Here is a 27,311-nt window from a genome sequence, read left to right on the forward strand (position 1 = left end):
CTACAGCAGCACCAGTAACCCGGGTTCAATTCTCTAATGAGTCTTTACATCCCCCCCCCCCCGTGACTATGTGCGATTCCGCCGGCTGCTCCAGTTTCCTCCCACCTTTCAAAGGTGTACAGGTCAATAGGCTAATTGGTCATATACACAACTGGGTAGAACAGACTCGCTGGGCCGAAAGGACCCGTCACATGCTCTATCACTAAATTAATTTTTTTTTAAAGAAACCAAGCGGTACTGCACGGTTCTACAGCACAGTGGACTGCAGGGCCCTGTTCCTATACTCTTCGATGTTCTAGGCGTATAGAGTAATCTAGGAGAGTACGTTCATTGTGAGGCAATGTTGCATCTCTCTAAACCCCTGGTTAGATTACACTTGGAGTCTTGTGTTCAGTTCTGGTCAGCTCATTATGTGGAAACTTTAGGGGGATTTGTCAGGATGCTCTCTGGACTAGTGAGCATGTCAGATGTTGACAGGCTCCTTTAAGGTTGTCATGGCCTGGGGGAGGTAATGGGGACAACCTATTAAATGTTCCCAATGGTGTGCTTCTCAAACAACCTCTGGCAACCAAGTCCAACTCCTGACCTCCACGTGCAGTTTAGCTTCTAAGCCCAGTGGACCTGTTCCTGCTGACAGGAGAAGGGGCAAATACGGGTCACTGGCGCTTTAAAACCAGTCGCTTCGGGGGGATGGGGCTCGTCAGCTGTGGTTGGCAGCTTATCTAGGAGAAGGAAAACTCTGATCTCAAACCTCCGCTGCTTTGTGGCTGGAGCCGCTCCTGGGGAAAGCTTCAGGAGTAAACCCCGAGGGAGGAATCTGAAGCTGGAGTCACTAAGGCAGTCTCAATGCTGACTGGCAACTCCTGTAACACCGCTGCTGCCAAACTGTATCACTTGTTGTTCCTTTGCATTCATCAGCTGTATGGAGAGGGGGCTTGCTACATGGGTAACAGCTTGCTCTCCAAGTTGTACTGCCCTTGCTCACGAACCATGTATACAGCTAGGACAAAATTTCCATGGTCCACCCCGGCCAGTGGAAGCTTTGTACATGTTGAAAGGTTGAGCAAACTAGGGCTTTTCTCTTTGGAGTAAAGGAGGACGAGAGGTTATTTGATAGGGGTGTATGAGATCAGAGACATTGGTCAAGTGGGTTGCCAGCTCCTTTTCCCCCAGGTCAGCAGGGCATAATTTATGGTGATCAGAGGAGTGTGTATGGGGGATGTCAGAGTTAGGTTTTTTCACTCTTTGGATAAATTATAGAGGGATGTCAGCTATATGTTTTAGAGTCGTGGGTGTGTGGAACGTGCTGGCAGGAGTGATACAGGCAGATACTTTAGGGACATTTAAGCAACTTGGATAAGCTGTGTGGGAGGGAGGGCTTAGATTGATCTTGAAATAGGTTAATAGGTCAGCAGAACATTGTGGGCTGAAGGGCCTGTACTGTGTTGTAGTGTTTCATATTCTCTTGCTGTTAACTTTTAAGTTGCCTTCACTTTTTTTTCTGGTCAGGTGACCATACTGAGGCTGTACTGTACTCCCCATTGGTACCCGATGGGTACCCATGCCCCCATGCTCTGAGCTGCCGTGAGCAATGGAATATTAGCTCACTGAAACTCCATCCAGCTCACCCACTCTCTAGGCCACAGAGAAGGTGCAGGATTCTGGTGCAGTCTCTCTCCCCATGACTTAACTTTGAACCGGAGTCAGTTCACTGGCTCGCTGCTCAGGGCTGCGGTGATGTAGACCAATTTTCTTCACCCATCCATCAACTAGACATCCTTGCCCATTTATTTTTGAACTCCTGCTCATTCCAGAACTTAGTCACTCTATCTTTGGCCACGTTCCTAAATTCAGGAATTCCTGCACTAAACCTCTTTATCTTCCTCTGTGACATGCCTGCCTTTCAGACCCACCTCCTTTAACAAACTCAAGCAACTCAACAAATAAAGATTGAAGTCAACTTTAAAATAGTTTGTAGACCCAGGAAATTTATGCTTGTTCCTCTGATTCCTAAATTAAAGCATGCCAACCCATTAATAGTGTGATAAACACAACAAATAGTTCATAGTCCACTTGTCTCTTCGATCTGCCTCACAGCAAGCTTCACTGTTCAATGCTTAAAATGGGCTGGTTTGGTTAACCTCATTTAAGCACTGGCACTGTATTTATCCAGCCTATTATCAATAAAGTATAGAATAGGTCCCCTAACCAACTGACCCTCAGACATTCTAACCTCAGATGATTAAAATGGTTTTTTGAAAGATTTGTAAAAATTTAAAAAGATTAACTTTGTCACATATCAATTGAAACACAGTGAAATGTGTCATTTGCATCAACGGCCAACTTGCTAACGATAACCCATATGTCTTTGGAATGTGGGAGGAAATTGGAGTACCTGGAGGAAACCAACACAGTTATGGGGAGAATGTTCAAAGTCCAGACAGACAGTGCTGTGAATTAATCCCTGATGGCTGGCACTGTAAGTGCCACTGTCTGTAAGATTACGATCTTAATTTATCACCTAAATTATCTCATATCTTCTGTGGCTTGAATTTGATAGTGTTTCTCTGGGCACCTGAATCTGCTTTGTGGTAATCGAGGTATCGTATCAAGGAATACAGAGCCACTATTTGCGACATTCTGTCTGAAATTGGCAGATTGGCATCTGCTGGCTTTAAGAAGTTTACCTTGCTCTAAAGTGTGCAGAATACCTCAGGTAAAAATGCATCTTCAAAAGGCAATGCCTCAAAAATGTGGTTTCCAGGACCCTCATCGCCCAGAGTATGCCCTCTTATCATTACTACCATCAGGGAAGATGTACAGGAGCCTGAAGGCACACACTCAACTTTTTAGGAACAGCATCTTTCCTTCTGCCATGAGATTATTGAATGGACAATGAACCACTATTAAAGTGCCTCTTATTATTCACTTTTTTGCAAAATTTATTTAATTTAATTTTTTATATTTCTTTTTGTGATTTATAGTTTTTTATGTATTGCATGGTACTGCTCGCACAAAGTAACAAATTTCATGACATACACTGAGTGGCCACTTTATTAGATACACCTGTACACCTGCTCATTAATGGAAATATCTAATCAGCCAATCATCTGGCAGCAACTCAAATGTGTAACAGCATGTAGACATGGTCAAGAGGTTCAGTTGTTGTTCAGACCAAGCATCAGAATGGGGAAGAAAAATGATCTAAGTGACTTTGACTGTGGGATGATTGTTGGTGCCAGATGGGGTGGCTTGAGTATCTCAGAAACTGCTGATCTTCTGGGATTTTCACATACAACAGTCTCTAATGTTGACAGAGCAAGGTGCGAGAAACAAAAATTCCAGTGCGTGGTAGTACTGTGGATGAAAATGCCTTGTTAATGTGAGCGATCTAGGAAGAACTAGTTCAAGCTGTGACAGTAATTCAAATAACTACATGTAATACCAGTGTGCAGAAGAGCATCTCTGAATACACAACTTGTTAAACCTTGAGGTGGATGGGTTACAGCTGCAAAAGACCACAAACATAAAGAAATACACTCAGTGGCCACTTCATTAGGTACCTCCTGTGTCTAATAAAGTGGCCACTGAGTTTATATATCTTACTGTAATTTATAGTACTTCTGTATTGCACTGCATTGCTGCTGTAAACCAATAAATTTCACAACAAATCTCAGTGATAACAAGCCTGATTCAGATTCGTTTCTGAATCCTCCACATCTCTAATGGAGTTAAAATAGCAGAGTGGATTCTGAAGGCAGATCTGGGAAAATGTTCCAGTCCCTAAGTCCCTGATCTTATTATTGCTGTAAACATTACAATTTTATTTTTATTTATTTTATGAAGTACAGTCTCCCAAAGTTCACAGCAAAGTTTGCTGTTGGACTGGTTAGAGAAGACGCAAACCCAGAATGCCCTTGTGCCCATATTAAGTCAAGTCTGGAAGTATCTTCTTGTTTGTAGGCACAGACTACTTGGGTGTGTTCGGTAGCAGACCTGGAGGGAAGAAAAGACTTGTTCCAACAGCATCGCTTCTTTCAGAGTTGATTGCATAACCAACAAGTGAAATGGCCTTAAACCTTTTGGAGGTAAATTAAGGTTATAAAACACACCAATATTTAGTTGAAATTATTGCCTTGGATCAGCAAACTATCTTGTTACGGGGAAGATTTGAAGAATAATTTTGCTTGAGGTAGGTGCTAGACAGATTTAAAACTCCCCTTTGTTGGACAGACCTCAGGATCAGGTTAAAGGTTAGCTTTATTTGTTACATGTACATCGAAACATACAGTGAAAGGCGTCATTTTGCATCAACAACCAACATAGTCCGAGGAATTACTGGGGGTGTGTCACATGCTTCCAGCGCCAACATGGCATGCCCACAAATTACTAATGTGATGTAAAGATCTGTGTGGATGGCATGCAGAACAAAGTTTTTCACTGCACCTCGGTACATGTGACAATAATTTACCAATTTACCCTCAACTACTTTGATTATAACCTTCCCCTGCTCCCTCCTCACCCCTGGTCAGTTGTAAGGACACTATTCCTTTGGTTATTTCCTATGTCCCTGCCACCTCTGTTCTCAAGACGAGGCCTTCCACTCTGGGACATTCAAAATGCCCTCTTTTTTTTTAAGAGGACTGACCATTATCCCCCACAGTTGCTGCCTGACCTACTGAGTTCATCCAGCTCATTGTTGCTTGTGTTTATGAAAGCAGCTCGGTAATTGCCAGTCTTTTTTTTTCTTTTTTTATTCTGTCTTTTCTCTTTCTTTCCTAATTTCTCTGTAGGCAAAATAAATGTGGACTATCAGTGCACGTGGCCTAGATTAAGATGGGAGCAAAGATTGAACCCACAGTTTATCTTCTGAGTGCTGCCCCCTGATGTCAGTTCCTGTAACAACAGTTCTCAGTACCTTGGACTCGTGTACTGACACAGTCCAGTGTACCTTCAGATTCCTTAGATTTGCCGCATATACTGTATATTGAAACATGCAGTGAAATGTGTCCTTTGCATTAAATTGGCCAGGATTGTGCAGACCAATTTGCAAGTTTCACCGCGATTCCGGTGCCAACATAGTGCGTCCACTACTCACTAACACTAACCGCGTGTCTTCGGAATGTTGGAGGAAACCAGAGTACTGAGAGGAAACTCGCGCAGTCACGGGGAGAATGTACAAACTCCTTACAGACAGCAGTGGGAACTGAACCCAGAACTCCGATCTTACAGCTGGTGCTGTGAAGCGTTCTGCTAACCAGTACGCTAGCATGAAGCATCCCAAAAAGATGCCGCAGTTCGCTAAACTAATGAGGAGGTAAAAGAAAAATAAGATTAAATAAAAATTAGATTTTTCACATCCTGTACTCAGGCCATTTTATTTACCATACAGTTAATTTACGACAGAGTATTGAAACACCTTATAAAGGAACTTCAGTCATTATTTATGAATTAAGATATCTTAAGAAGCAGCATTAACCCAATTAAAATAAACTTGCAACCTAGTTTGGATTATTCAAATTACGCAAGTCTTTGCCATGATTCACGTATGTCTAGAATTTTCCCTATTTACTAAAAAGAAATGTAATATATGACTGCAAATGTGAGAGAGATGAGACAAGCTCACAGAAATGGCTCACTGTGTAAACTTTATCTGACTAAAACATACCAAAAGGTTGGATCATCAAGATAGCACACATAGCTTTAAATCTGTTCATAATCTTGCAGACCCATGGGTCTTTCAATGAGGCAAAGATAAGGCTATAAGATATAGGAGCAGAATTAGGCCACTCAGCCCATCAAATTTGCTCTTCTATTCCATCATGGCTTCAGTCCCATTCACCTGCCTACTTCCTGTAACCCTTAGTCAATCAAGAACCTGTCAATTTCTGCCCTAATTGCACCCAATGACTTGGCCTCCACAGCCCTCTGGTGCAATGACTTCCACAGTCCCCACCCTTCAGCTGAAGAAATTCTTCCTCATTTCAGTTTTAAAGGAGTGTTCCCTTTATTCTGAAGCCATGCCTGCAGATCTCAAGTGTGGATGATCTGGCCATAATCATATTCTTGATGGGACAGTAGAATTTGGCAGCAACTATTCAAAGTATCGGACTAGCTATTGAAAGCTCAGGGTATTGTTGGTGAATTTGTGTTCTTGTAATGCATTACCTGTTATCAGAGATTTATACTGGCTTAGTCACCTGAACTTACCCAAAATAACATTCAGAACCTGGTTCCAATTTGGAAAATCTCTATGTGCCTTTTGTTACTGAAGTAACAAGCCCATTGAACTGTCATCAATAAAACCTCTCTCCATCCTGGGTTACTTGGCCACAAAATGTTACCTGTTGGAATGTTGCAGTTTAACCTCGCTCTACCACAATGCTCTGGGTATAGATAGATCTGTATGAACGGTATGCAAGGCAGGCTTTTCACCGCATCCTGCTACATGTGACAATAATAAACCAATTCCAATAGATAGAAACATGGAAGATCTACAGCATAATACAGGCCTTTTGGTCCACGATGCTATGCCGAACATGTACTTCAGAAATGACCTAGGGTTACCCATAGCCCTCTATTTTTCTAAGCTCCATGTACCTGTCCAGGAGTCTCTTAAAAGACCCTATCGTATCTGCCTCCACCACCGTCGCCAGCAGCTCATTCCACGCACAAACCAGCCTCTGAGTAAAGAAAAAAAAACTTACCCCTGACATCTCCTCTGTACCTACTCCCAAACACCTTAAAACTGTGCCCTCTCATGTTAGCCATTTCAGCCCTGGGAAAAAGCCTCTGACTATCCACATGATCAATGCCTCTCATCATCTTATACACCTCTATCAGGTCACCTCTCATCCTCCGTCGCTCCAAGGAGAAAAGGGCAAGTTCACTCAACCTATTCTCAAAAGGCATGCTCCCCAATCTAGGCAACATCCTTGTAAATCTCCTCTGCAACCTTTCTATGGTTTCCACATCCTTCCTGTGGTGAGGTGACCAGAACTGAGCACAATACTCCAAGTGGAGTCTGACTAGGGTCCTATATAGCTATAACGTTAACTCACAGCTCTTGAACTCAATCCAGCAGCTTTGAGTGTGCTATGGACTCGGGCCCCAAGATCCCTCTGATCCTCCACACTGTCAAGAGTCTTACCATTAATACTATATTTGACCTACCAGAATGAACCACCTCACACTTATCTGGGTTGAATTCCATCTGCCACATCTCAGCCCAGTTTTGCATCCTATCAATGTCCCACTGTAACTTTATTGTCTCCTGACACTGCCCTTCCTCTGTAACTATAACACTTTATTCTACATTTTGTTGTTTTTCACTTTATACTACTTGAGTATGGATGGCACATACTCTATCCCAGTATGTGTGACAATTGTACTGTGACAATATGGTTACATTAACAATATTACCAATCATCTCTCCAGTCTGAAGAAATGATGAGGGAAGCCCAGCAAGCTGTGATTATAAGACTGTTAGGCACAGGAGAAGAGTTAGGCCATTTGGCTGATTAAAACTGCTCTCCCATTCCATTGCGTTTGATTTATTATCCCCCTCAACTCCACTCTCTTGCCTTCTCCCCGTAACCTTTGACACCCTTATGAATCAAGAACTTATCAACCAACATTCCTTGGCCTCCAAGCCATCTATAGTAATGAATTCCACATATTCACCACTCTCTGGCTAAAGAATTTCCTCCTCATCTCTGTTCTAAAGGGACATCTTCTATTCTGAGGCTGTGCCCTGTGGCCCTGGACTCCCTCACTATAGGAAACATCCTCTCCATAACCAGTCTATCTACCCCAGGACACCACAGTGAATATGGTGTTTACCAGTGTTTCCATGAACAACACACTTGTTAACTGCAGAGTACCAGACGACTTTGTGATATTAACGTATTATGAACTTTCAGTCTCCTTTTTGCAGATGTCGTTTAAAAAGAAACACATTTGCTGAGTGGCTACAAAGGATGTTCAAAGCTCAAAAGGTTAGCTCTGGATGTGATAATGCATCCAAATCCAAGGATTTTTTTTTAACACATAAACTTACTGAGACCTGATAATGGGGCAGCCAAGAATAATATGTGCAGCCATTTCTTACCAAGAGCAGACTGAAGCTGTACGCAACCTGTCATAGCTCAGCACATTACATTCGGGCAGCACGGTAGTGTAGCCATTAGCACAATTGCTTTACAGTGCCGGTGAACACTGATCGAGATTCCCACTGCTTTTTGTAAGGAGTTTGTACGTTCTCCCTGTGACCATGTGGGTTTCCTCTGGATACTGTACTCCAGTTTTCTCCCACATTCCTTAGGTGTATGGCTTTGGGATAGTAAGTTGTGGGCATGCTTTGTTGGCACTGGAAGCTCGCCACTTGTGGGTTGCCTCCAGCACATTATCAGATTATGGTGGTTGCTGAGGAAGTGTTGGTGAAGATATTTACTGAATATCCTATCCATGCCTCTTGTAACTTTATAAACTTCTATCGGTCTTTCCTCAGCTTTTGCCATTCCAGAGAAAGCGATCCAGGATTGTCCAGCCTCTCTTTTTAGTGCATACCCTTCGATGGACAGTGCAGAATTATTAGCAGAGGGGCATTTTATAGCCAGGCAGTTGGATGCAAAGATGGTGGTTTGGATGGATGGATGGACATTCAGATGCATCATCTCAGCTCAGTTGTTGGACGAGTTTAGTAGGCAGATTCTCCTGCACAGAATTTGTCTACTTTTCCCACCTCCTCAGGAAGAAAGCCAACATAATCAAGGACACCTCCCACCTTAGACATTCTCTCTTCTCACTCCTCCCAGTGGGCAGACGGTACATGAGCTTCAGGACATGTACCACCAGCTTCTACCCCACCATTATCAGACCCTTGAATAGACTTAGGGACAACAGAATTGCCAGGCAGAGCTGACAGAAACTCAATCTAACAGTAAAGTAGACTTCTTCAATTGAGCAGCCCAATCTATAAGAGGCACTGCTTTTTACTGGAGTGAGACTTTTTGACAGAAATAGCAAATTTTTCAATACTTCCTGGTCTAGACTGGAAGTTTCATTCTAGCCTGGCCCCACCTGGCAGATGAGATGAGATCAGCTGTTCTGGAATCAGCCCACTAACGCCACTCTCCATTATTAACATGGTCCTCTCCAAGTCCAGTTTAAACTGGGGTAAGGTTTCATGTGACATTTGACTATGGCATAGAGAAAACTGGTATGGTTACCAGGATAGATAGAGTAGACATGGGAAGGATGTTTCCTGTAGTGGTGAAGTCTAGGCAAGAGCGCACAGCCTCAGAATACAAGGATGTCCCTTTAGAGCAGATGAGGAGGAATTTCTTTAGCCAGAGAGTAGTGAATCTATGGAATATATTGCCACGGATGATTGTGGAGGCTAACTCATTGGGTGTATTTAAAGCAGAGGTCAGAGCTTCAAAGGTTATGTGGGGAAGGCAGGAGAAAGGGGTTTAGAGGGATAATAAATTAGCTGATGGAATGGGAAAGCAGAATCGATGGGCCGAAAGGCCTAATCTGTTCCTGTGCTTAATGGTTATGGATATGATTATTTTGCCAAGAATTTTTACTGTAAATTCAATACATCATGAAGGACCCTCATCATTAATGACATGCCTCCTTCTCATTACTACCATCAAGCAGGAGGTACAGGAGTCTGAAGACACATATTCAACGTTGTAGGTACAACTTCTGCTGCACCATCAGATTTCTGACTGGTCCATGAACACTGCCTCACATTTTGCTCTCTTTTTGTGGTATTTATTTTTTTAATATACACTGTATTGTAATTTGTAGTATTTTTAATGCACTACATTGTACAGCTACCTCAAAGCAACATGGCAGTAATAGTAAACCTCATTCTGATTCCTTTAATAACTCACAAACCGTGAAATATCTGAACGTGTCATGTCCTTTTAACAGAGGACACAGATGATGGTGTGACTTGTACTTAGTTGTCCTTGCAACTGTGTGGATTTCCTTCCATATTCCAAAGACGCAAGTTTAGAAGGTCACAAGGTAAGCTGTGGAGGGTTGTCAGCACTTGCTGCTGCTCCTGGTACAACCTTGGTCTGTGTTCTCATTGATGCAAGTGACACATTTCACTCTACGTGTGACAAATAAAGCTAATCTTTAATGAAGCTCATCTTCATACATTAATGATAAGCCTGTGGTTTGAATGGCAGACAATCAAAACATGCAAGGTCTATTGTTGAGAAAAAATTGTGCACTTTGTATAAGCAGAGATTCACATTTATCTCTATCCCCTCTTCAGGTCATCTCAAGGGTCATTTTATATTAAAGTTTCAAATTGCGTTTATTATCAACGAATGAACAAATTATACAGTCTTGAGATTTGTTTGCTTGCAGGCCGTCACTCAGATATCATTGCTCAGACATTGACACTGCTTTAAGTATTGACTTGCCCCAGCAGTGACTCGCCGCCCTCTGGTTTGGAAGATGATTGGTTGACCTGAGCAGGACTGAGGGAGCCCCATTTTGGTCCCAGTGCTGAGCCTTGGCCGAGATGTTCAAACTATTCCATTGAATATCTGAAGCAGCAACCATGGGCCAGTCCTGCACTTACACCCCTGTTTAGACCCCACTAGTTAAGAGTGAGTCACAAGGGCTCGTGAAACATCAGCGGCCACATTTAAAAAGCTTTCCATTTTCTGTAAAAACCCTTGTGGATAAGAAGATGCTGTAGAAATACTAGTTTGTTCATTTTTGTTCAGGAAGAAGTGTTGCCAGCAAGACCAGAATTTATCACCCATCTTGAGTTAACCCTGAGCTACCCTCCCCCTCATGAAGCTGCTCCCACAGTGCAGTTGGGAAGGGAGTCCCAGGGTTCAGGACGTGTGACGGTGAAAGAACCGTGACACATTTCCAGTCGGGATGGTGCCTGACTTGAAGAGCCTTGCACCCAAAACTTTAGTTTTTCTTGTTTGGAGAGATTGCAGGTTTGGGAAGGTTGAAATCAACACTGAGTTTCCTGTTCATACTTGTGATTATAAGTTAAACATAAATTATATACAATTTTAAAGAAAGAAGTAGAATAGAAGGAAACAGCCCATTTTAATGCAAGGTGATCATAGTGTTGATAAACTATTGTGATTGGGGTTTTGTCGGTTCATGAACTGAAGAGTTGAAGGGAAGTAGTTGTTTTAAAACTTGTTGCTGTCGGACTTCAGGCTTCTGTACCTCCCACACCATGGAGGCTGCCAGAAGATGGTGTGGCCTGGATGGTGGGGATCTCCAATGGATGTTGCCTTCTTGAGGCAGTCGGTCTTGCAGATACTACCAGTGGTGGGAAGAAATGTGCCAGTAAAGTATTAGACTGAGTTCACTAGCCTCTGCAGCTTCTTACCTGCCTGCATATTCTAATTGCTGCACTAGACCATGATACGATCAGTTATTAGTGTCAGACATGTAATAGCTAGTACACACCACACACATTGGTGATGGCGGGAAGCTGTGTGGTGAATGAGATGCCAATTAATCAGGCTGCTTTGTCCTAGATTATTTAAAATAGATCCAAAAACTTGATTTCACATGTGGTACATTCTTTACTAAGTGCCCAATTCTTCTCCAACCATTCACAAACTCTCTGTTACCAGGTTAGGTCTTGCTCGCTCCTGACCAGCCAGCGGCTTAAAATGCAGTCGGTCAAAATATGCAAGGACTGTTAGAACATAGAATAAACAGTGCTGGCCCTTTGGTGCACGATGTTGTGCTGACCTTTCAGCTTACCTTAACCATTCTCTCCTACATCACCTTTCTTTCATCACCTACTTCTCAGGATCTCTTAAATCTCTCAAATATATCTGTCTCTACCACTATCCGTGGCAGCTCATTCCACGCAACCACCAGTCTATTTATATTAAAAAAAATACCTCTGACATATTCCCTATACTTTCTTCCAATCACCTTATAATTATGCCTGCTCTGTTGGCAGATATAAAATCAGGCTGATCTGTTTATCCAAATAACACTTACAGTATTCTCAAACCTTCTCATTTACTTGAATACTGGTTCCCAAGTTTAATTTTCCCATGGTTCAAGTAAGTACTTCAAAAAGTCTAGAAATAAAGTTGTTTCCTTCTATAATGGGAACATCACTTCCCGTTTAAGCATTTGTTATGGCTCTTTGAAAGCCCAGAGTAATTTCCTGTTCAGTTCTGGATGGTATAAAATGGTAAAGGGCAGAGTTTGTTCTAGATGTGTGCACATGCTGCTCACAAAATAAACACGAATTTGGACTGTAGCTGCTCTAAATAAAGTTGTAGAACTTCACTGAGGACGGGAGAATAAGCTATCTTGTGTTACTCTGAAGGCAGTCACTATTATTGCTACAAAATACATTCAGTGGCTACTTGAGGCTCACCTCTCCTTAGCTAAACTTCAGATTTTGAATTTGTATCTTCGTGACGTTGACTGTGGAACGATTGTTCGATTATCTCAGAAACCGCTGATCTCCTGGCATTTTCATGTATAATAGTCTCTTGGGATTACAGAGAATGGTGCAGAAACAAAAAGCAACCAGTGAGCGGCAGTTCTGTGGACAAAAAATGCGTTGTTAATGAGAGAGGTCAGAGGAGAACGGCCAGACTGGTTCAAGCTGACAGGAAGGTGACAGTGACTCAAATAATCATGCATTAGAATCAGAAACAGGTTTAATATCATTGGCATATGTCGTGAAATGTGTTGTTTTGCAGCAGAACATTAAAATATGTAATTTTAAAAACTATAAATTACAATTAGTATATTAAAAATTAAATTATATAAATAATGCAAAAAGAGAGGATAAATTAGTGAGCTGGTGTTCATGGATTCAATGCCCATTCAGAAATCGGATGGCAGAGGGGAAGAAGCTGTTTCTGAAATGTTAAGTGGTATCTTTAGGCTCCACCATCACCTTGAAGTTAGAAATGAGAAGAGGGCATGCCCTGGGCGATGAGGGTCCTTAATGATGGATGCTGCTTATTTGAGGCATCGCCTAGTGCTGGCTGTGTTTACAACTTTCTGCAGCTTTTTCTGATCCTGTGCAATGGCCCCTCCACACCAGACAGTGATGCAAACAGTTAGAATATGCTCCACGGTACATCTGTAGAAATTTGCCAGTGTCTTTAGTGACAGACGTACCAAGTCTCCTCAAATCCCTCATGAAATATAGACATTATCATGCATTATTTTTAATTGCATCAATATGTTGGGTCCAGGATAGATTTTAAGAGATGTTGACATCGAGGATCTTAAAGCTGCTCACCCTTTCCATTTCCCTGATCCCTCAATGATGACTGGTGTGTGCTCCCTCGACTTCTCCTGAAGTCCACAATCAATTCTGTGCACTCAACACAATTCAGCCAGCTGTCTCTTTTGATCCAGTATGCCTCCTTGTCACCATCTGAAATTCTGCCAAGAATAGCTGTGTCATTGGCAGATTTATAGATGACATTTGAGCTATGCCTTCTCACACAGTCAGTGGCATGCAGAGAGCAGAACAGTGGGCTAAGCATGGATGGCTGAGGTGCACCAGTGTTGATTGTCAGTGAAGAGGAGATGTTATCTGCACTGACTGTGGTCTCCTGGTGAGGAAGTCAAGGATTAAATTGAAGAGGGAGATACAAAGGCCCAGGTTTTGGAATATTAGAACTGGGGGCATGATTGTGTTGAAGAGCATCTCTGAATGCATGACAAGTCAAACCCTGAAGTGGATGGGTTCTAACAGCAGAAGGCCATGAAAATACACTCACTGGCCACTTTATTAGGTACAGTTGATAAAGTGACCACTGAGTGTAGATCACAGCAACTAAGCAGTGACGATGAATGGCCAGATTTTACACTAATCCTTCTCAAACTCCCCATATTTTCATCTACCCCCAGAAGCAGCGATGGAGTGAACAGTCAGCACCTTTTCCCCGGGGCAGCAGTGGCCTACGCCAGTGGACCTCCACTTAAGGTGAGTGGAGGGGGTTGTCAGAGGTAGACTTTTTTTCACAGAGTGGTGTTTGTGTGGAATGCACTCCAGGGATGGTGATAGAGGCTAATAAATTTGGGATGTTTAAGTTACTTAGTAGATAGGTACACTGATGATAGAAAAATGGAGTACTATGTGGGAGGGAGCAGTTAGATTGATCACGGAATTGGTTTATATTGGCTAGCGTAACAATGAGGCTGGAGGACCCACACAGTGCATTACTGTTTTATGATAATACTGTCTAGTGAACCCGATTCTGACTGTATTAACTCTCCCCGAGACTGTAGACCCCATTCACTCATCAATGTTGTGGGGGATATTGCCTAGAGAATTTTTTGGTCTCCCTTGATGAAAGAGTCATGGGGTCCTTCACATCCACCCAACCAGATATCTGGGACCTCGGATTAGTGCCTTCAAGCTTTGGCCTTTCCAGCATTACGTTGTCCTTAAGTGGCCCAGATGGATGGTCTCAAGCCAAGCAGAAACATCAACTTTCCATTTCCATTTGGAAGCTGTTCCAGAGGTTAAGGACAGAGTCAAGTAAACTATTGCTGACAGGGATCTTCTGAGAACTTGGACCATAACCCCTTAGGAACAGAATTAATACTATCTAATCTGTTTTGCCATTAAATTTTTAAAACCTTATTCCCTCCCCTTCTCCCCATAACCCTTAGCCTTCTTACCAAGAGCTTATCAATCTCTGCCTTAAATCCACCCGATAACTTGGTCTCCACAGCCCTCTATAACAATGAATTCCACAGACTGGCCACCGTTGCCTCCCCTTCTACCTTTAATCTGAGGCTGGGCCCACAGATCCTAGGTCCTCTTACTAATGGAAGCCTTCTCTCCATGTCCACTCCATATCCAAGCATTTCAGTATCAGGTAGGTTTCAATGAGATCCCCACTTCGTCCCTCTAAACTCCATCAAGTACAAGCCAAGAGACATCAAATACTGATCATACATTATGCCTTTCATTCCTGGGATCATTCTTGTGAACCTTCTCTGGACAGTCTCCAGGGCCAGCACATCTTTCCTTGGATGCGGAGCCCAAAATTGCTCACCGCACTCCAAATGCCATCTGATTAATGCCTTATAAAGAAAAATCTGAGAGTGGACAGAAGAGAGAATTAGAGTAACACAGAGATTCTGGAGAGTTGGCAAAAATTTAATTTCAACACAGCAGCAAGACTGCACAAAATCAACAGTGAATGTTATGAAGATTTTTAAAAAAGTCAATGGCCAGGTAACCAACACAGGTCCAAAACTTTCAAAACTAGAGATTCAGGTCAGAACTTTTAAATTAAATGATCCCTGACTCCCCAAGAATAATTGGCTTGTGAATCGTGTGTGACAGGACCCAACATTAAATTGCCACATGTATTTTGTGTACATAGTAACCTGGTTACCCAGACAACATGGTAAAGAGAAAATATTTTCTTAGTGTCAGTGAGGGTCTGACCGATTTCTGTGCCAGTTACTCCCATGGCTTCCTCCAGAAAGAATTTCTTTCAGACACGAGTAGGATTTTCCAACAGAAGGTTTGTGGAGTTTTTTTTTTCTCGTAGCAGGCATCTTATTTCAGAGAAATAGAGAAAAAAACCGAATACAAGCAGGGTGTCCACAGACAGCTCAAGCCATGATGCATTTCTCTTAATGTGCTGATCACTCAAGTTGTTTATAGCGTAACCCACACACAATGTCTACCCATCTGCGCTGCAGAAACGTTGTAGAAAGTAAGAATAATTGTTCAAACCTGATCCACCATTTATCAAGATGATCACCTCAGCTCCATTTTCCTCCAGATATCCCTTAATATCCAGAAATACACTGAATGGCGGCCCATGGCCTCCTCTACTATACTGATGTGGAGCAACACTGCATATTCCTACTGGGTAGCCGGCAGTCTGACGGCATGAACATCGATTTCTCTAACCTCTAGGAATTTCTCCTCTCCTCTCCATTCCCTCTTTTCCCATTTGCCAACTATTCCCTCGAAGCTGCGCGTGTGCACAGCCGCACAATAACTGGAATGCTGCCGTGCGCACAGCGTTTGTTGCCGTGCAGCTGGAATTTTTGTTTTTGCATTTAAACATTTGAAGTGCTGCACAGTTTACGGGCCATACTTCCTGCTCAGAGCAATGGTTGGTTCATGCAGCTGTTTTAAAAAAAATAATAGACGTAACATCGACTTCCCTCTTAACTGTTCTCTTCTGCTCACTTGCCTATCACCTCCCTCCGCTATCCTCCTCCTTCCCTTTCTCCTGTGGTCCTCTCTTCTCTCCTATCACACTCCTCTTCATCTCTTTACCTTTTCCATCTACCCTTCTTACTTAATATCCCTTCTGCATCCATCACCTTCCCCTCACCTGGTTTCACCTGCCACCTACCAATCTGAACCCCTGCCCTCTCTCCACCTTCTTATTCTGGCTGTTCCCCCCTTTCTCTCCAGTTGTGATGAAGGGTCTTGGCCCGAAACGCAGGCTCTTTATTCCTCTCCATAGATGCTGCCTGACCTGCTGAGTTCCTGCAGCATTTTGTGGGTTGCATATACTGAATGACAAACACAAGAGATTCTGCAGATGCTGGAAATCCAGAGTAACACACCCAAAATGCTGGAGGAGCGCAGCAGGTCAGGCTGGAAAAATAAATACTGTGCATTCCTTTCCTCAAATGCTGCCTGACCTGCTGAGTTCCTCCAGCATTTTGTATTTGTTACAATCCATTGAAAGGACTCAAGAGTCTAAATCTCCCATCTCTCCTGGGCAGAGAATTCCAGATTCAATTCCCTCTGAGCAGTATTATTTTTTCTAAATGGCAGATCCCTTAAGTAATGCTGAGGCTGTGTAAGACATTGGTCAGACAGCACTTGGATTACTGTGAACAGTTTTGGGCCCCTTAAGACAATGATTCCAGGAATGCAAGGCTAAAACTAAGAGGAACATTTGATGGCTCTGGGCCTATGCTCACCGGAGTCTAGAAGAATAAGGGGGTGGTGGGGGGATCTCATTGAAACCTATTGAATAACCTCGATCAGGGGTTCCCAAACTTTGTTATTGCCATGGACACCTACCATTAACCAAGGGGGTCCATGGACCCCGGGTTGGTAACCCTGGCATAGATAGAGTGGACGTGGAGAGGATGATCCTCTGGGAGGGTCTGGGACCAGGGGACACGGCCTCAGAATAGAAGGATGTCCCTTTAGAACAGAGATGAGGAGGAATTTCTTAGCCAGAGGTTGGTGAATCTGTGAAATTTATTGCCACAGACAACTGTGGAAGCCAATTCATTCGGTATATCAGACATCCCACCTCTCCCGGAAGATCCGGGAGTCTCCCGCATATCGATAGTGGCTCCCTGACGCCCGGAAATTATATGCAATACCTCAGAAATAGATTTTTTTGAGAGGGAGAGGGAGAGCGAGCATCCTCATTGGTCTCTCTTTGTGCTAAGAGTGGTCCCCAACCACCGGGCCACGAGGAAACAATATGATTTGGTGATATGAAACGATATGAGTCATTTGCACCTTTCCTCATTCCCTGTCACGCACTGTTGAATTTGAACGCACACGAGGTCATTACCCGCGCGTCATCCATGTCAGCGCGGGAAGAATATCAACTCCTCGAGCTTGTAAATGACGGTGGGCTGAAAAATGTGTTTGACATAACATCTCTGCTGGCATTCTGGATCAAAGTCAAGGCTAAATATCCTGAGATAGCCATGAAAGCACTGAAAACATTGCTTCCATTTCCAACATCATATCGCTGCGAAGTGGAGTTTTCTGCAATGAATGCAATGAAAACTAAATTGCGGAATAGGCTGGACACGAGGAACCCCCTTCGAGTATCGCTGTCTTCCCTCATCCCTCGATGGGACCGTCTTGTTGCAGGGAAACAAGCCCAGGGCTCGCACTGATTCAGCGATATTGGTGTGTTGCAATGAGTTTATATGTTCATACGGGAAAAATATGCGCTGTGTGTTTAATATCCAAACGTTACCTAAAATGGTATGATGCTATTGACTATCACCTATATTCCAGTCGTGATTAACACCCCGCCCCCGGTCGGCCGGTCCGCAAGAACATTGTCAACCTTAAACCGGTTTGCGGTGCAAAAAATGTTGGGGACCGCTGCTAAGTAGACCTATCAGTTTTCTCTGTGGGCGGGCTTTACAGTCGACCTCAAAAATAATGACAGTGTTTGCAACAGTGACTTTTCTATTGCCCATGGTGGGTTAAAATGTAAAAGACATGCTGAGGTGAGTTTAACAGGTGTCATTACAGCATAGCTAACGTTATTTAAACTAGCTGGCTAGATGCTAAGGAGCTACGCTATTGATGCCCTACGTGATGAGGCCAAACTCCCTGTAGACTTGCTTAAAGTTGTAATAGAATAAACATGATAATATAATATAAGTACATATTTTAGTGTCACATTTTCTGCATATACCCAGCTTGGTTTACAGATTAGACAAAATCACTAAACAAAGTATTGCGTACACCCTTGGAGGTCGACAGGCGGGGGGTGGGGGCGGTATATGATGTTGCGGGGGAGGTGGGGGTGCTACCTCCTTGAAATGAGTTTTTGCAGGGTGGGATGTCTGGGTATATTTAAAGCAAAGGTTGATACTTTCTTAATTACTAAGGGCATCAAAAGTTACAGGGAGAAGACAGGCGAATGGGATTGAGAAGGGTAACATACTGAATGATGAAATGGCAGAGGAGGCTCGATGGGCCGAATGGTCTAATTCTGCTCCCGTGCCTCATGATCTTGTCCCACGACAACAGTTTTCTGGATCTGAAATCTTCCTTGGGTCTGTGTGTGAGGAGAATCAGAGCTCTCTTTACAACTGGTCCCACCACCCACCCTGCTATCCCACCCCCCCCCACCCGCCACCATTTTAATGGGAATGAAATTCGTGTTACATTCTCACTTCCCATTAGAATTGGATATGGTAGCATTGCGCTTGGGTTACTGGATTAGTAGTCAGAGATCTGGACCATTGACGCAAGTTCCAATCCCATCACAGATGCTGGCGAAATTGAATTCAAGCAGTATGTATGTCTGGAAATTGAAGAAGCCGTGTTGGTATTGTTAACCATGAAAGCACTGAACTGACAAAAAAGCAATTACTGAGTAATGTCCATCAGACTGAGGATTCGGCCATTCGGCCCATTGAGTCTGCTAACCTCATCTGCGTTATGCGCTGTTGTGTAGCATAAACGTCTATGAACAACACACACAATATGCTGGAATAACTCAACAGGTCAGTCAGCATCAATGGAGAGGAATAAGCTGTCACTGTTCCACAGAACAGGACATTATAATACTGTATTGGCCATGATGTTGTATCAACCTTTTAACGTAAAAGATAGCCCTCCATTTTTCTATTATCTATGTACCTAACTAAGTCTCTTAACAGCCTCTAATATATCTATCTCTACCACCACCCAGAAGGGTGTTCCACACACCGACCATTCTCTGTGTTTTAAAAAAAAATCCCCACCTGACAATCCACCGCACCCCCCATACTTTCCTCCAATCACCTTAAAATTATGCTCCCTTGTATTAGCCATTTCTGCCCTGGGAAAAAGTCTCTGGGTGTCCATTCAGTCTATGCCTATTATCATCTTGCGCACCTCTATCAAGTCACCTCGCATGCTTTCTCACTGCAAAAGGCCAAGACCCTTCATCAAGACTCAAATTGTTTATGAACATCTATGATTTGATTTGTATCTTGCTTGTACAGGTACTCCTCCACTGGGGGTGGGTATGATGACCAGAAACAGACACAAGCAGCAAAGCCTTTCATAAAGTAATTCCAACTCTTAAAGCATCTCTACCATTGTAACTTCAAGATGAGCATAAGAATGCAGCCATGATGATAACTTCTGTGGCAATCAGCATCTTTTGAAAGGAGTTGTTGTGTTGCTACTAAAGTACGGAATATAAAGCGTATGATATTTTTATTCCATTACTAAAGCTGGAGTTTTGGCAACTACAACACATTCTTCTGTCTGTTAGCTCCACTTCCTTACAAATTGGCTCCTAATTTCAGAGAAGCCATCTGTGATGTGGGAGACAGCAGCTGGGGAGGGAGTGAAGGAGACAAGGGAATCTCCTTCATTTCTGATTTGAAGTGGGACGCAAAAATATGGGACAGTAAATCAATTTGCTAGAGTTAGAATTAGAGTCTGATCTGCTCTCGAGTTCGTGCTCCTCTTTCCATGCTGTAGTCCAAAAGGAGACTATTCAGGCCCTTGAGTCCATGCTAACTCCTGAGAAAATAATCCCAACGCCATGCTCTCATACTTCCTCTTCCGCTGTGCAAATTGTTCTCTCAAATGCTTGCCTAATTCTCTTTCAAAGACACAGATTACACCTTTGCTCTGTCCATACAAGCATGAAATTTGTTTTTTTGTGTGCAGCAATACAGTACACACACAAAATATACTATAAATTACAATGAGAAATGTATATCTGTGCACTATATGATATAGAGTATGTACATATATATTGCAAAAATAGTGGGGCAGTGCTGCTGGGGTTGATTGTCTGTTCAGCAATCAGATAGCCAAGGGGAGTAAGCTGTTCCTGAAATATTGAGAGTGTGTCGTCAGTCTCCTGTACCTCCTCCCTGATGGAAGCAATGAGAAGAGAGCGTGTCCTGGGCGCTGGGGTTCTTAATGATGGATATCACCTTTTTGAGGATTGCCTTTTGAAGATACCCTCGATGCTGGGGAGGCGCATGCCCATGACAGACCTGGCTGAATTTACAACCCTCTGCAGAATTTTCCGATCCTGTGCAGCGGCCCTCCCCGTACCAGACAGTATTACAACCAGATGGAATGCTTTCTATAGTACATCTGTAGAAATCTGTATATCTGCTTATGCCGGCAGTGTCATCAGGAACCAATCAGCACCACAATGAGTTAAAAGCTGTCATAGACGTGTGTATCCCCCACAATATCATTCAAAGTCTTCCCAACCAGATACCCTGGATGAACCATGAGACTGGAATTTGCTGAGGGCCAGATCAGTGACGATCAGGTCTGGTGATCAAGTGACATGCGAGAGGTCCCGGTACGATCTCCAGAAAGCCATCTTGCATGTGAAGTGGCTATTCAGGACCAAACTTGAATCATGCAAGGATGCTGGACAGCTGTGGCAGAGTGAAACCGAGTGACATACAATAGGTGACAACAAGGCTTCACTCCCAAATGCCTTTTTATGCTCACTTTGACCGTTAAAACATGAAGGCACCTTCGCGGACTCTCACAGTTCTCAATGACCCTGTGACTTCAGTCACTGAGGCTGATGTGAGAGCATCCTTCATGAGTGGAACAAAAGGAAAGTATTTGGCCCAGGTGGGTACCTGGCCAAGTACTAAGGACCTGTGCTGATAAGCTGGCCGGAGTGTTCACCAGCATCTTTAACCGCCTGCTTCAGCAGTCGTAGGTATTCACCTGCTTCAAGCAGGCTTCATTATACCGGTGCCTACAAAGAACGGGGTCACCTGCGTCAATGACTATCGTGCACTAGCACTTACATCTACTGTGATGAAGTACTTTGAGAGTTTGGTGATGAACTCCTGCCTAAGAAGCAACTTGGATCCACTCCAACGTGCCTACTGTCACAACAGGGTCAACAGCAGATGCTGTTTCATTGGTTCTTCGCAGAACCCTGGAACATCCCAACAGTAAAGATGCATACATCAGGATGCTCTTTATCAACTACAGATTGACATTCAATACAGTACTATCATCCTCTCAAAAACTAATCAATAAGCTTCAAGAAAATGAATTTCAAAGTTGTGCATGGTGACATAAATGTACTCTGATAATCAATTTTCTTTGAACTTTGCTAATCTTTGAGTTTTGTTAAGAGAAAGACAATCTTTTCCACGGCCCTGACTAATGTTTAAGAACTTTATTTGGTGACAGCTCTATTGCTCTTAGCGAGAGAAAATTGGTTGCCACTATTACTGCATTACCGTTCAAGAATAATGCACTAAGTTTGTTGTGCTTCTGGGTGACGATGGACCAATGGGAAATAATCTCAGGGCATAAGACTGACAAACCAATCCTCATGGAGGGATCAGAAGTGGAGAGTGAGCAATTTCAATCTCCTGGGTGTCAATATCTCCGAGGACTTAACCTGAACGCTACATACTGATACAGCGATAAAGAAGGCAAGACAGTGGCTATATTTCATTTGGAATCTGAGGAAATTTGGTCTGTCAAGTAAAACGCTTAAAATACCACAGATGTACTGTGGACAGCATTCTGACTGGCTGCATCACCGTCTAGTATGGGAAGCGGGGACTGCTGCACAAGATCAAATTAAGTTGCAGAAACGTGTAAATTAGTCAGCGAGCCTCTGTTGTATCCAAGACAACCTCACGGAGCGGTGCCTTAGTAATGTGGTGTCTATTACTAAGTACCTCCACAACCCAGGACATGTCCTCTTTACATTGTTACCATTGGGAAGGAGGTACAGAAGCCTGAGACACACTCAACGATTCAAGAACAGCTCCTTCCCTTCAGCCATCCGATTTCTAAATGGACATTGAACCATGAACACCTGCTGACTATTTCTTTTATTTCTGTTTTTTAACACTAATTTTCAACTGAACTGTTTAATAGACATATACTTTCTGTAATTGTGTCTTTTTTCTATATTTATTTATCATGTATTTAATTGTACTGCTGCCTTAAAGTTAACAAATTTTACGACATATGCCTGCGGTATTAAACCTGATTCTAATTCTGACCAACGAGAGTTGAGGAAAGTGTAATCTAAATCACCTTGCTTGGAACTTGTGAGATCTTTCAATGAGGACATCTCTATAAGGGCAAATGCAATCCTACTAACCTTCATCACTGTTGTCAGTCACATTTAGTTCTACAGAGAATTAGTGTTAGAGATTTCCAGTTATGGGCTTTTGGCTTCTTTTCTTGGGAGAGGCTGCATTATGGAGGTCAGGAAAACAAACAATCTGAAAGTTGGTGAGCGCGAGATTCTGTGGACGCTTGAGATCTTAAGCAGCGCACACAGACTGTGGGAGGAGCTCAACAAGTCAGGCAGCATCCATGGAGGGGGATAAGTTTCCTTTCCAGTCATGTTGAAGGGTCTCAGCCTGAAATATGAACTTAACGATATGAGGCAGAGACTGAGTGGATAGCCAGAGATTTTCTCAGGGTGGAAATGGCTAATAGCAGGGTGCATCAGTTTAAGGTGATTGTATTTTCATACAGAGTGGTGGTTGCACCCCTCCATTTTCCTACCATCCATGTGCCTATCTAAGAGTATCTTAAATCTCCCGAATGTATCTACCTCCACCTCCGTGAATTCCATGTACCCACCACTCTCTGTGTAAAAATACTTAACTCTATATCCTCCCTATACTTTCTTCCAATCACTTTAAAATTATGTCCCCTCGTATTAGAGATTTCTGCCCTGGGAAAATGTTTTTTAGTTGTCCACTCAGTCTATGCCTCTTATCATCTTGTGCACCTCTATCAAGTCACCTCTCATCCTCCTTTGCTCCATACAGAAAAGTTCTAGCTCACTCAACCTATCCTCATAAGATTTGCTGTCCAATCCAGACAGAATCCTGGTAATTCTCCTCTGTACCTTCTCTAAAGATTCCACATCCTCCTTATAATGAAGCGACCAGAACTGATCACAATATTCCAAGTATGGGTCTAATGAGAGTTTTTGGAGCTAATGAAAAATAATATAGACATGGGAAAAACAAGCCCTGGGACATTGCTTCGAAGGAAATTCCACATGGTTTCCTGACAATCGTCATCCTTCAAGCAGCATCAGTAAAAAAGGTGATCACAGTGCTGTCCATTAGAACTTGCTGAGTTCCCTCCATGACAACAGTGACCAGGCGGGCTGCCACAGTATTATAGCGGTTAGCGCAATGCTGTTACAGTTCGGGGAGATTTCGGAGTTCAACTCTGGCATGCGCCGTAAACAGTTTGTATGTTCCTCCCTGTGAACGCATGGGATTCCTCCAGGTGCTCCGGTTTCCTTCAGTCCAAAGATGTACCGGTTAGTAGGTTAATTGGTCATTGGAAATTGTCCTGTGGTTAGGCTAGGGTTAAATCGGTGGGTTGCTGGGGGATACGGCTCACTGGGCCAGAAGAGCCTGTTCTGAGATGTATCTCTAAATTTAAAAAAATATATAAATTGACATCAAAGAGTATTTCTCTGGCTTTAAAGCACATTTGGATTACTTTAAATTATAAAGGGCACCATTATCATACAGCCTTTACCCCTAATGGCTTTACCTCCAGTGAACTGAATAACAGTGGAATTGGATCCAGAGGCACAGACAAGCATTCTCTGTACCTAACGCCATCTATTATGAAGTTCAAAGTAAATCTCTTATCAAACTATGCGTGTTTCCAGATGCTGCCTTGAAATTCATTTTATTGCAGGCATTCACCGTAAAACAAAAGGTAATAAAATCAATGAAAAACTACACAGAAAGATTGGAAAAACAGCCAATGTGCAAAAGAGGACAAACTGTATTACTAAGTAAATAAATATTGAGAACATGAGTTGCAGAGGCCTTGTAGATTGTGGAATCAGTTCACTGTTGAGGTGAATGAAGCTATCTGTGCTTGTTCAGGAGCCTCATGGTTAAAGGATAATAACCGTTTCTTAACCTGGTGTTGCGGGACCTGATGCTCCTGTATCTCTTTCCTTATGGCAGCAGTGAGAAGAGAGCATGGCCTGGATGATGGTGGTTCTTGGTAAATGGATGGTGCTTTCCTGAGGCAGAGTTCCTTGCAGATGTGCTCAGTGGTGGGGAGGGGCTGTGATAAACAAGGGAGTAGAGTGCTTGTCTTCATTAGGCAGACCAGCAAGCATGAACTCTGTGTAGCCTTGGGTCCAAAAGTGAAAGCCAGTTCACATACCACTGCATATTAGGCTATGTGCTGATCATAATATTTAAAAAACAACACACACAATAATTGATGTTCTTGAGTTTTACTAATTTGGTTAAAAAGAACAGAAATTTGCAATTTCCATTTCATGCCCTTTTCTGGTCATGTGCAGTATGCAGCCTCTGAGTGAATTTGTGCCAAGTGGCATCTAATGGAGAAGCAGACACCATGTGATTCAGAGTTGGAATGGATCAGGAACATGTCAACGTAACCAAACCCACACATTAACTCTTCCAACTCCTTCACCCTCAGCACATTATTAGTTACCCTCCCCTGTCGATCGCATTAAGAAAATCATTGTTCCTTCCTTTTCAAGACACTGGTTTTAAAGTTCGAAGTAACTTTATTTGAAAAGTATGTATCTGTTACCATATACTACCCTGAGATTCATTTTCTTGCAGGCATGCACAGGACAAAGAAATACAAAATAATCAATGAAAAACTACACAATGTGCAAAAGGCAAAATGTGCAAATACAACAATAATAATAATAATAAATAAATAAACAAGTAAATAAAAAATACTGGATTCCAGAGTCCTTGAAGACGTGGAATCAGTTCAGCATTAAGATGAGTGAAGTTATCTACAAACAACAGGAATTCTGCAGATGCTGGAAATTCAAGCAACATACATCAAAGTTGCTGGTGACATTTCTCCCCCTCCCCCTCCAACTTTCAAATCCCTTACTCACTCTTCCTTCGGTTGGTAGTTTACCTGGTCCCTTTCCGACACCTCCCTCCCCTTTCTAGATCTTTCTGTCTCTGTCTCTGGAGACAGCTTATCCACTGATGTCTACTATAAGCCTACTGACTCTCACAGCTATCTGGACTATTCCTCTTCTCACCCTGTCTCTTGCAAAAACGCCATCCCCTTCTCGCAATTCCTCCGTCTCCGCCGCATCTGCTCTCAGGATGAGGCTTTTCATTCTAGGACGAGGGAGATGTCTTCCTTTTTTAGAGAAAGGGGCTTCCCTTCCTCCACTATCAACTCTGCTCTTAAACGCATCTCCCCCATTTCACGTACCGCAAGGCTCAGTGCTGGGACCCCAGTTGTTTACAATATATATTAATGACTTGGATGAGGGAATTAAATGCAGCATCTCCAAGTTTGCGGATGACACAAAGCTGGGTGGCAGTGTTAGCAGTGAGGAGGATGCTAAGAGGATGCAGGGTGACTTGGATAGGTTGGGTGAGTGGGCAAACTCATGGCAGATGCAATTTAATGTGGATAAATGTGAAGTTATCCACTTTGGTGGCAAAAATAGGAAAACAGATTATTATCTGAATGGTGGCCGATTAGGGAAAGGGGAGGTGCAACGAGACCTGGGTGTCATTATACACCAGTCATTGAAAGTGGGCATGCAGGTACAGCAGGCGGTGAAAAAGGCGAACGGTATGCTGGCATTTATAGCGAGAGGATTCGAGTACAGGAGCAGGGAGGTACTACTGCAGTTGTACAAGGCCTTGGTGAGACCACACCTGGAGTATTGTGTGCAGTTTTGGTCCCCTAATCTGAGGAAAGACATCTTTGCCATAGAGGGAGTACAAAGAAGGTTCACCAGATTGATTCCTGGGATGGCAGGTCTTTCATATGAAGAAAGACTGGATGAACTGGGCTTGTACTCGTTGGAATTTAGAAGATTGAGGGGGGATCTGATTGAAACGTATAAGATCCTAAAGGGATTGGACAGGCTAGATGCGGGAAGATTGTTCCCGATGTTGGGGAGGTCTAGAACGAGGGGTCACAGTTTGAGGATAGAGGGGAAGCCTTTTAGGACCGAGGTTAGGAAAAACTTCTTCACACAGAGAGTGGTGAATCTGTGGAATTCTCTGCCACAGCAAACTGTTGAGGCCAGTTCATTAGCTATGTTTAAAAGGAAGTTAGATATGGCCCTTGTGGCTACAGGGGTCAGGGGGTATGGAGGGAAGGCTGGGTTCTGAGTTGGATGATCAGCCATGATCATAATAAATGGCGGTGCAGGCTCGAAGGGCCGAATGGCCTACTCCTGCACCTATTTTCTATGTTTCTATGTTTCTATCTGCTCTCACTCCATCCTCCCACCACCCCACTAGGAATAGGGTTCCCCTGGTCCTCACCTACCACCCCACCAGCCTCCGGGTCCAACATATTATTCTCCGTAACTTCCGCCACCTCCAACGGGATCCCACCACTAAGCACATCCTTCCCTCCCCCCCTCTCTCTGCATTCCACAGGGATCGCTCCCTACACAACTCCCTTGTCCATTCGTCCCCCCCATCCCTCCTCACTGATCTCCCTCCTGGCACTTATCCGTGTAAGCGGAACAAGTGCTACACATGCCTTTACACTTCCTCCCTTACCACCATTCAGGGCC

General features: G+C 43.3%; 1 long non-coding RNA gene across 2 annotated transcripts in view; it reads left to right on the forward strand.

Annotated features, from left to right (window-relative positions):
- The window catches only part of LOC134339365 (uncharacterized), an 84,886-nt gene that overhangs the window by 22,122 nt on the left and 35,453 nt on the right, over window positions 1-27,311 (forward strand). Inside the window, exon 1 of one of the 2 annotated variants that reach the window (XR_010016384.1) lies at window positions 13,951-13,978. The exons of the other annotated variant lie outside the window; for it this stretch is intronic. This is a non-coding gene — a long non-coding RNA (uncharacterized LOC134339365). Of the gene's footprint in view, window positions 1-13,950; window positions 13,979-27,311 lie in introns of those variants that run through there. 2 annotated transcript variants of the gene reach the window in all.

This window comes from Mobula hypostoma, chromosome 29 (genome assembly GCF_963921235.1).
Source record: "Mobula hypostoma chromosome 29, sMobHyp1.1, whole genome shotgun sequence".
NCBI classification, from domain to species: domain Eukaryota; kingdom Metazoa; phylum Chordata; class Chondrichthyes; order Myliobatiformes; family Myliobatidae; genus Mobula; species Mobula hypostoma.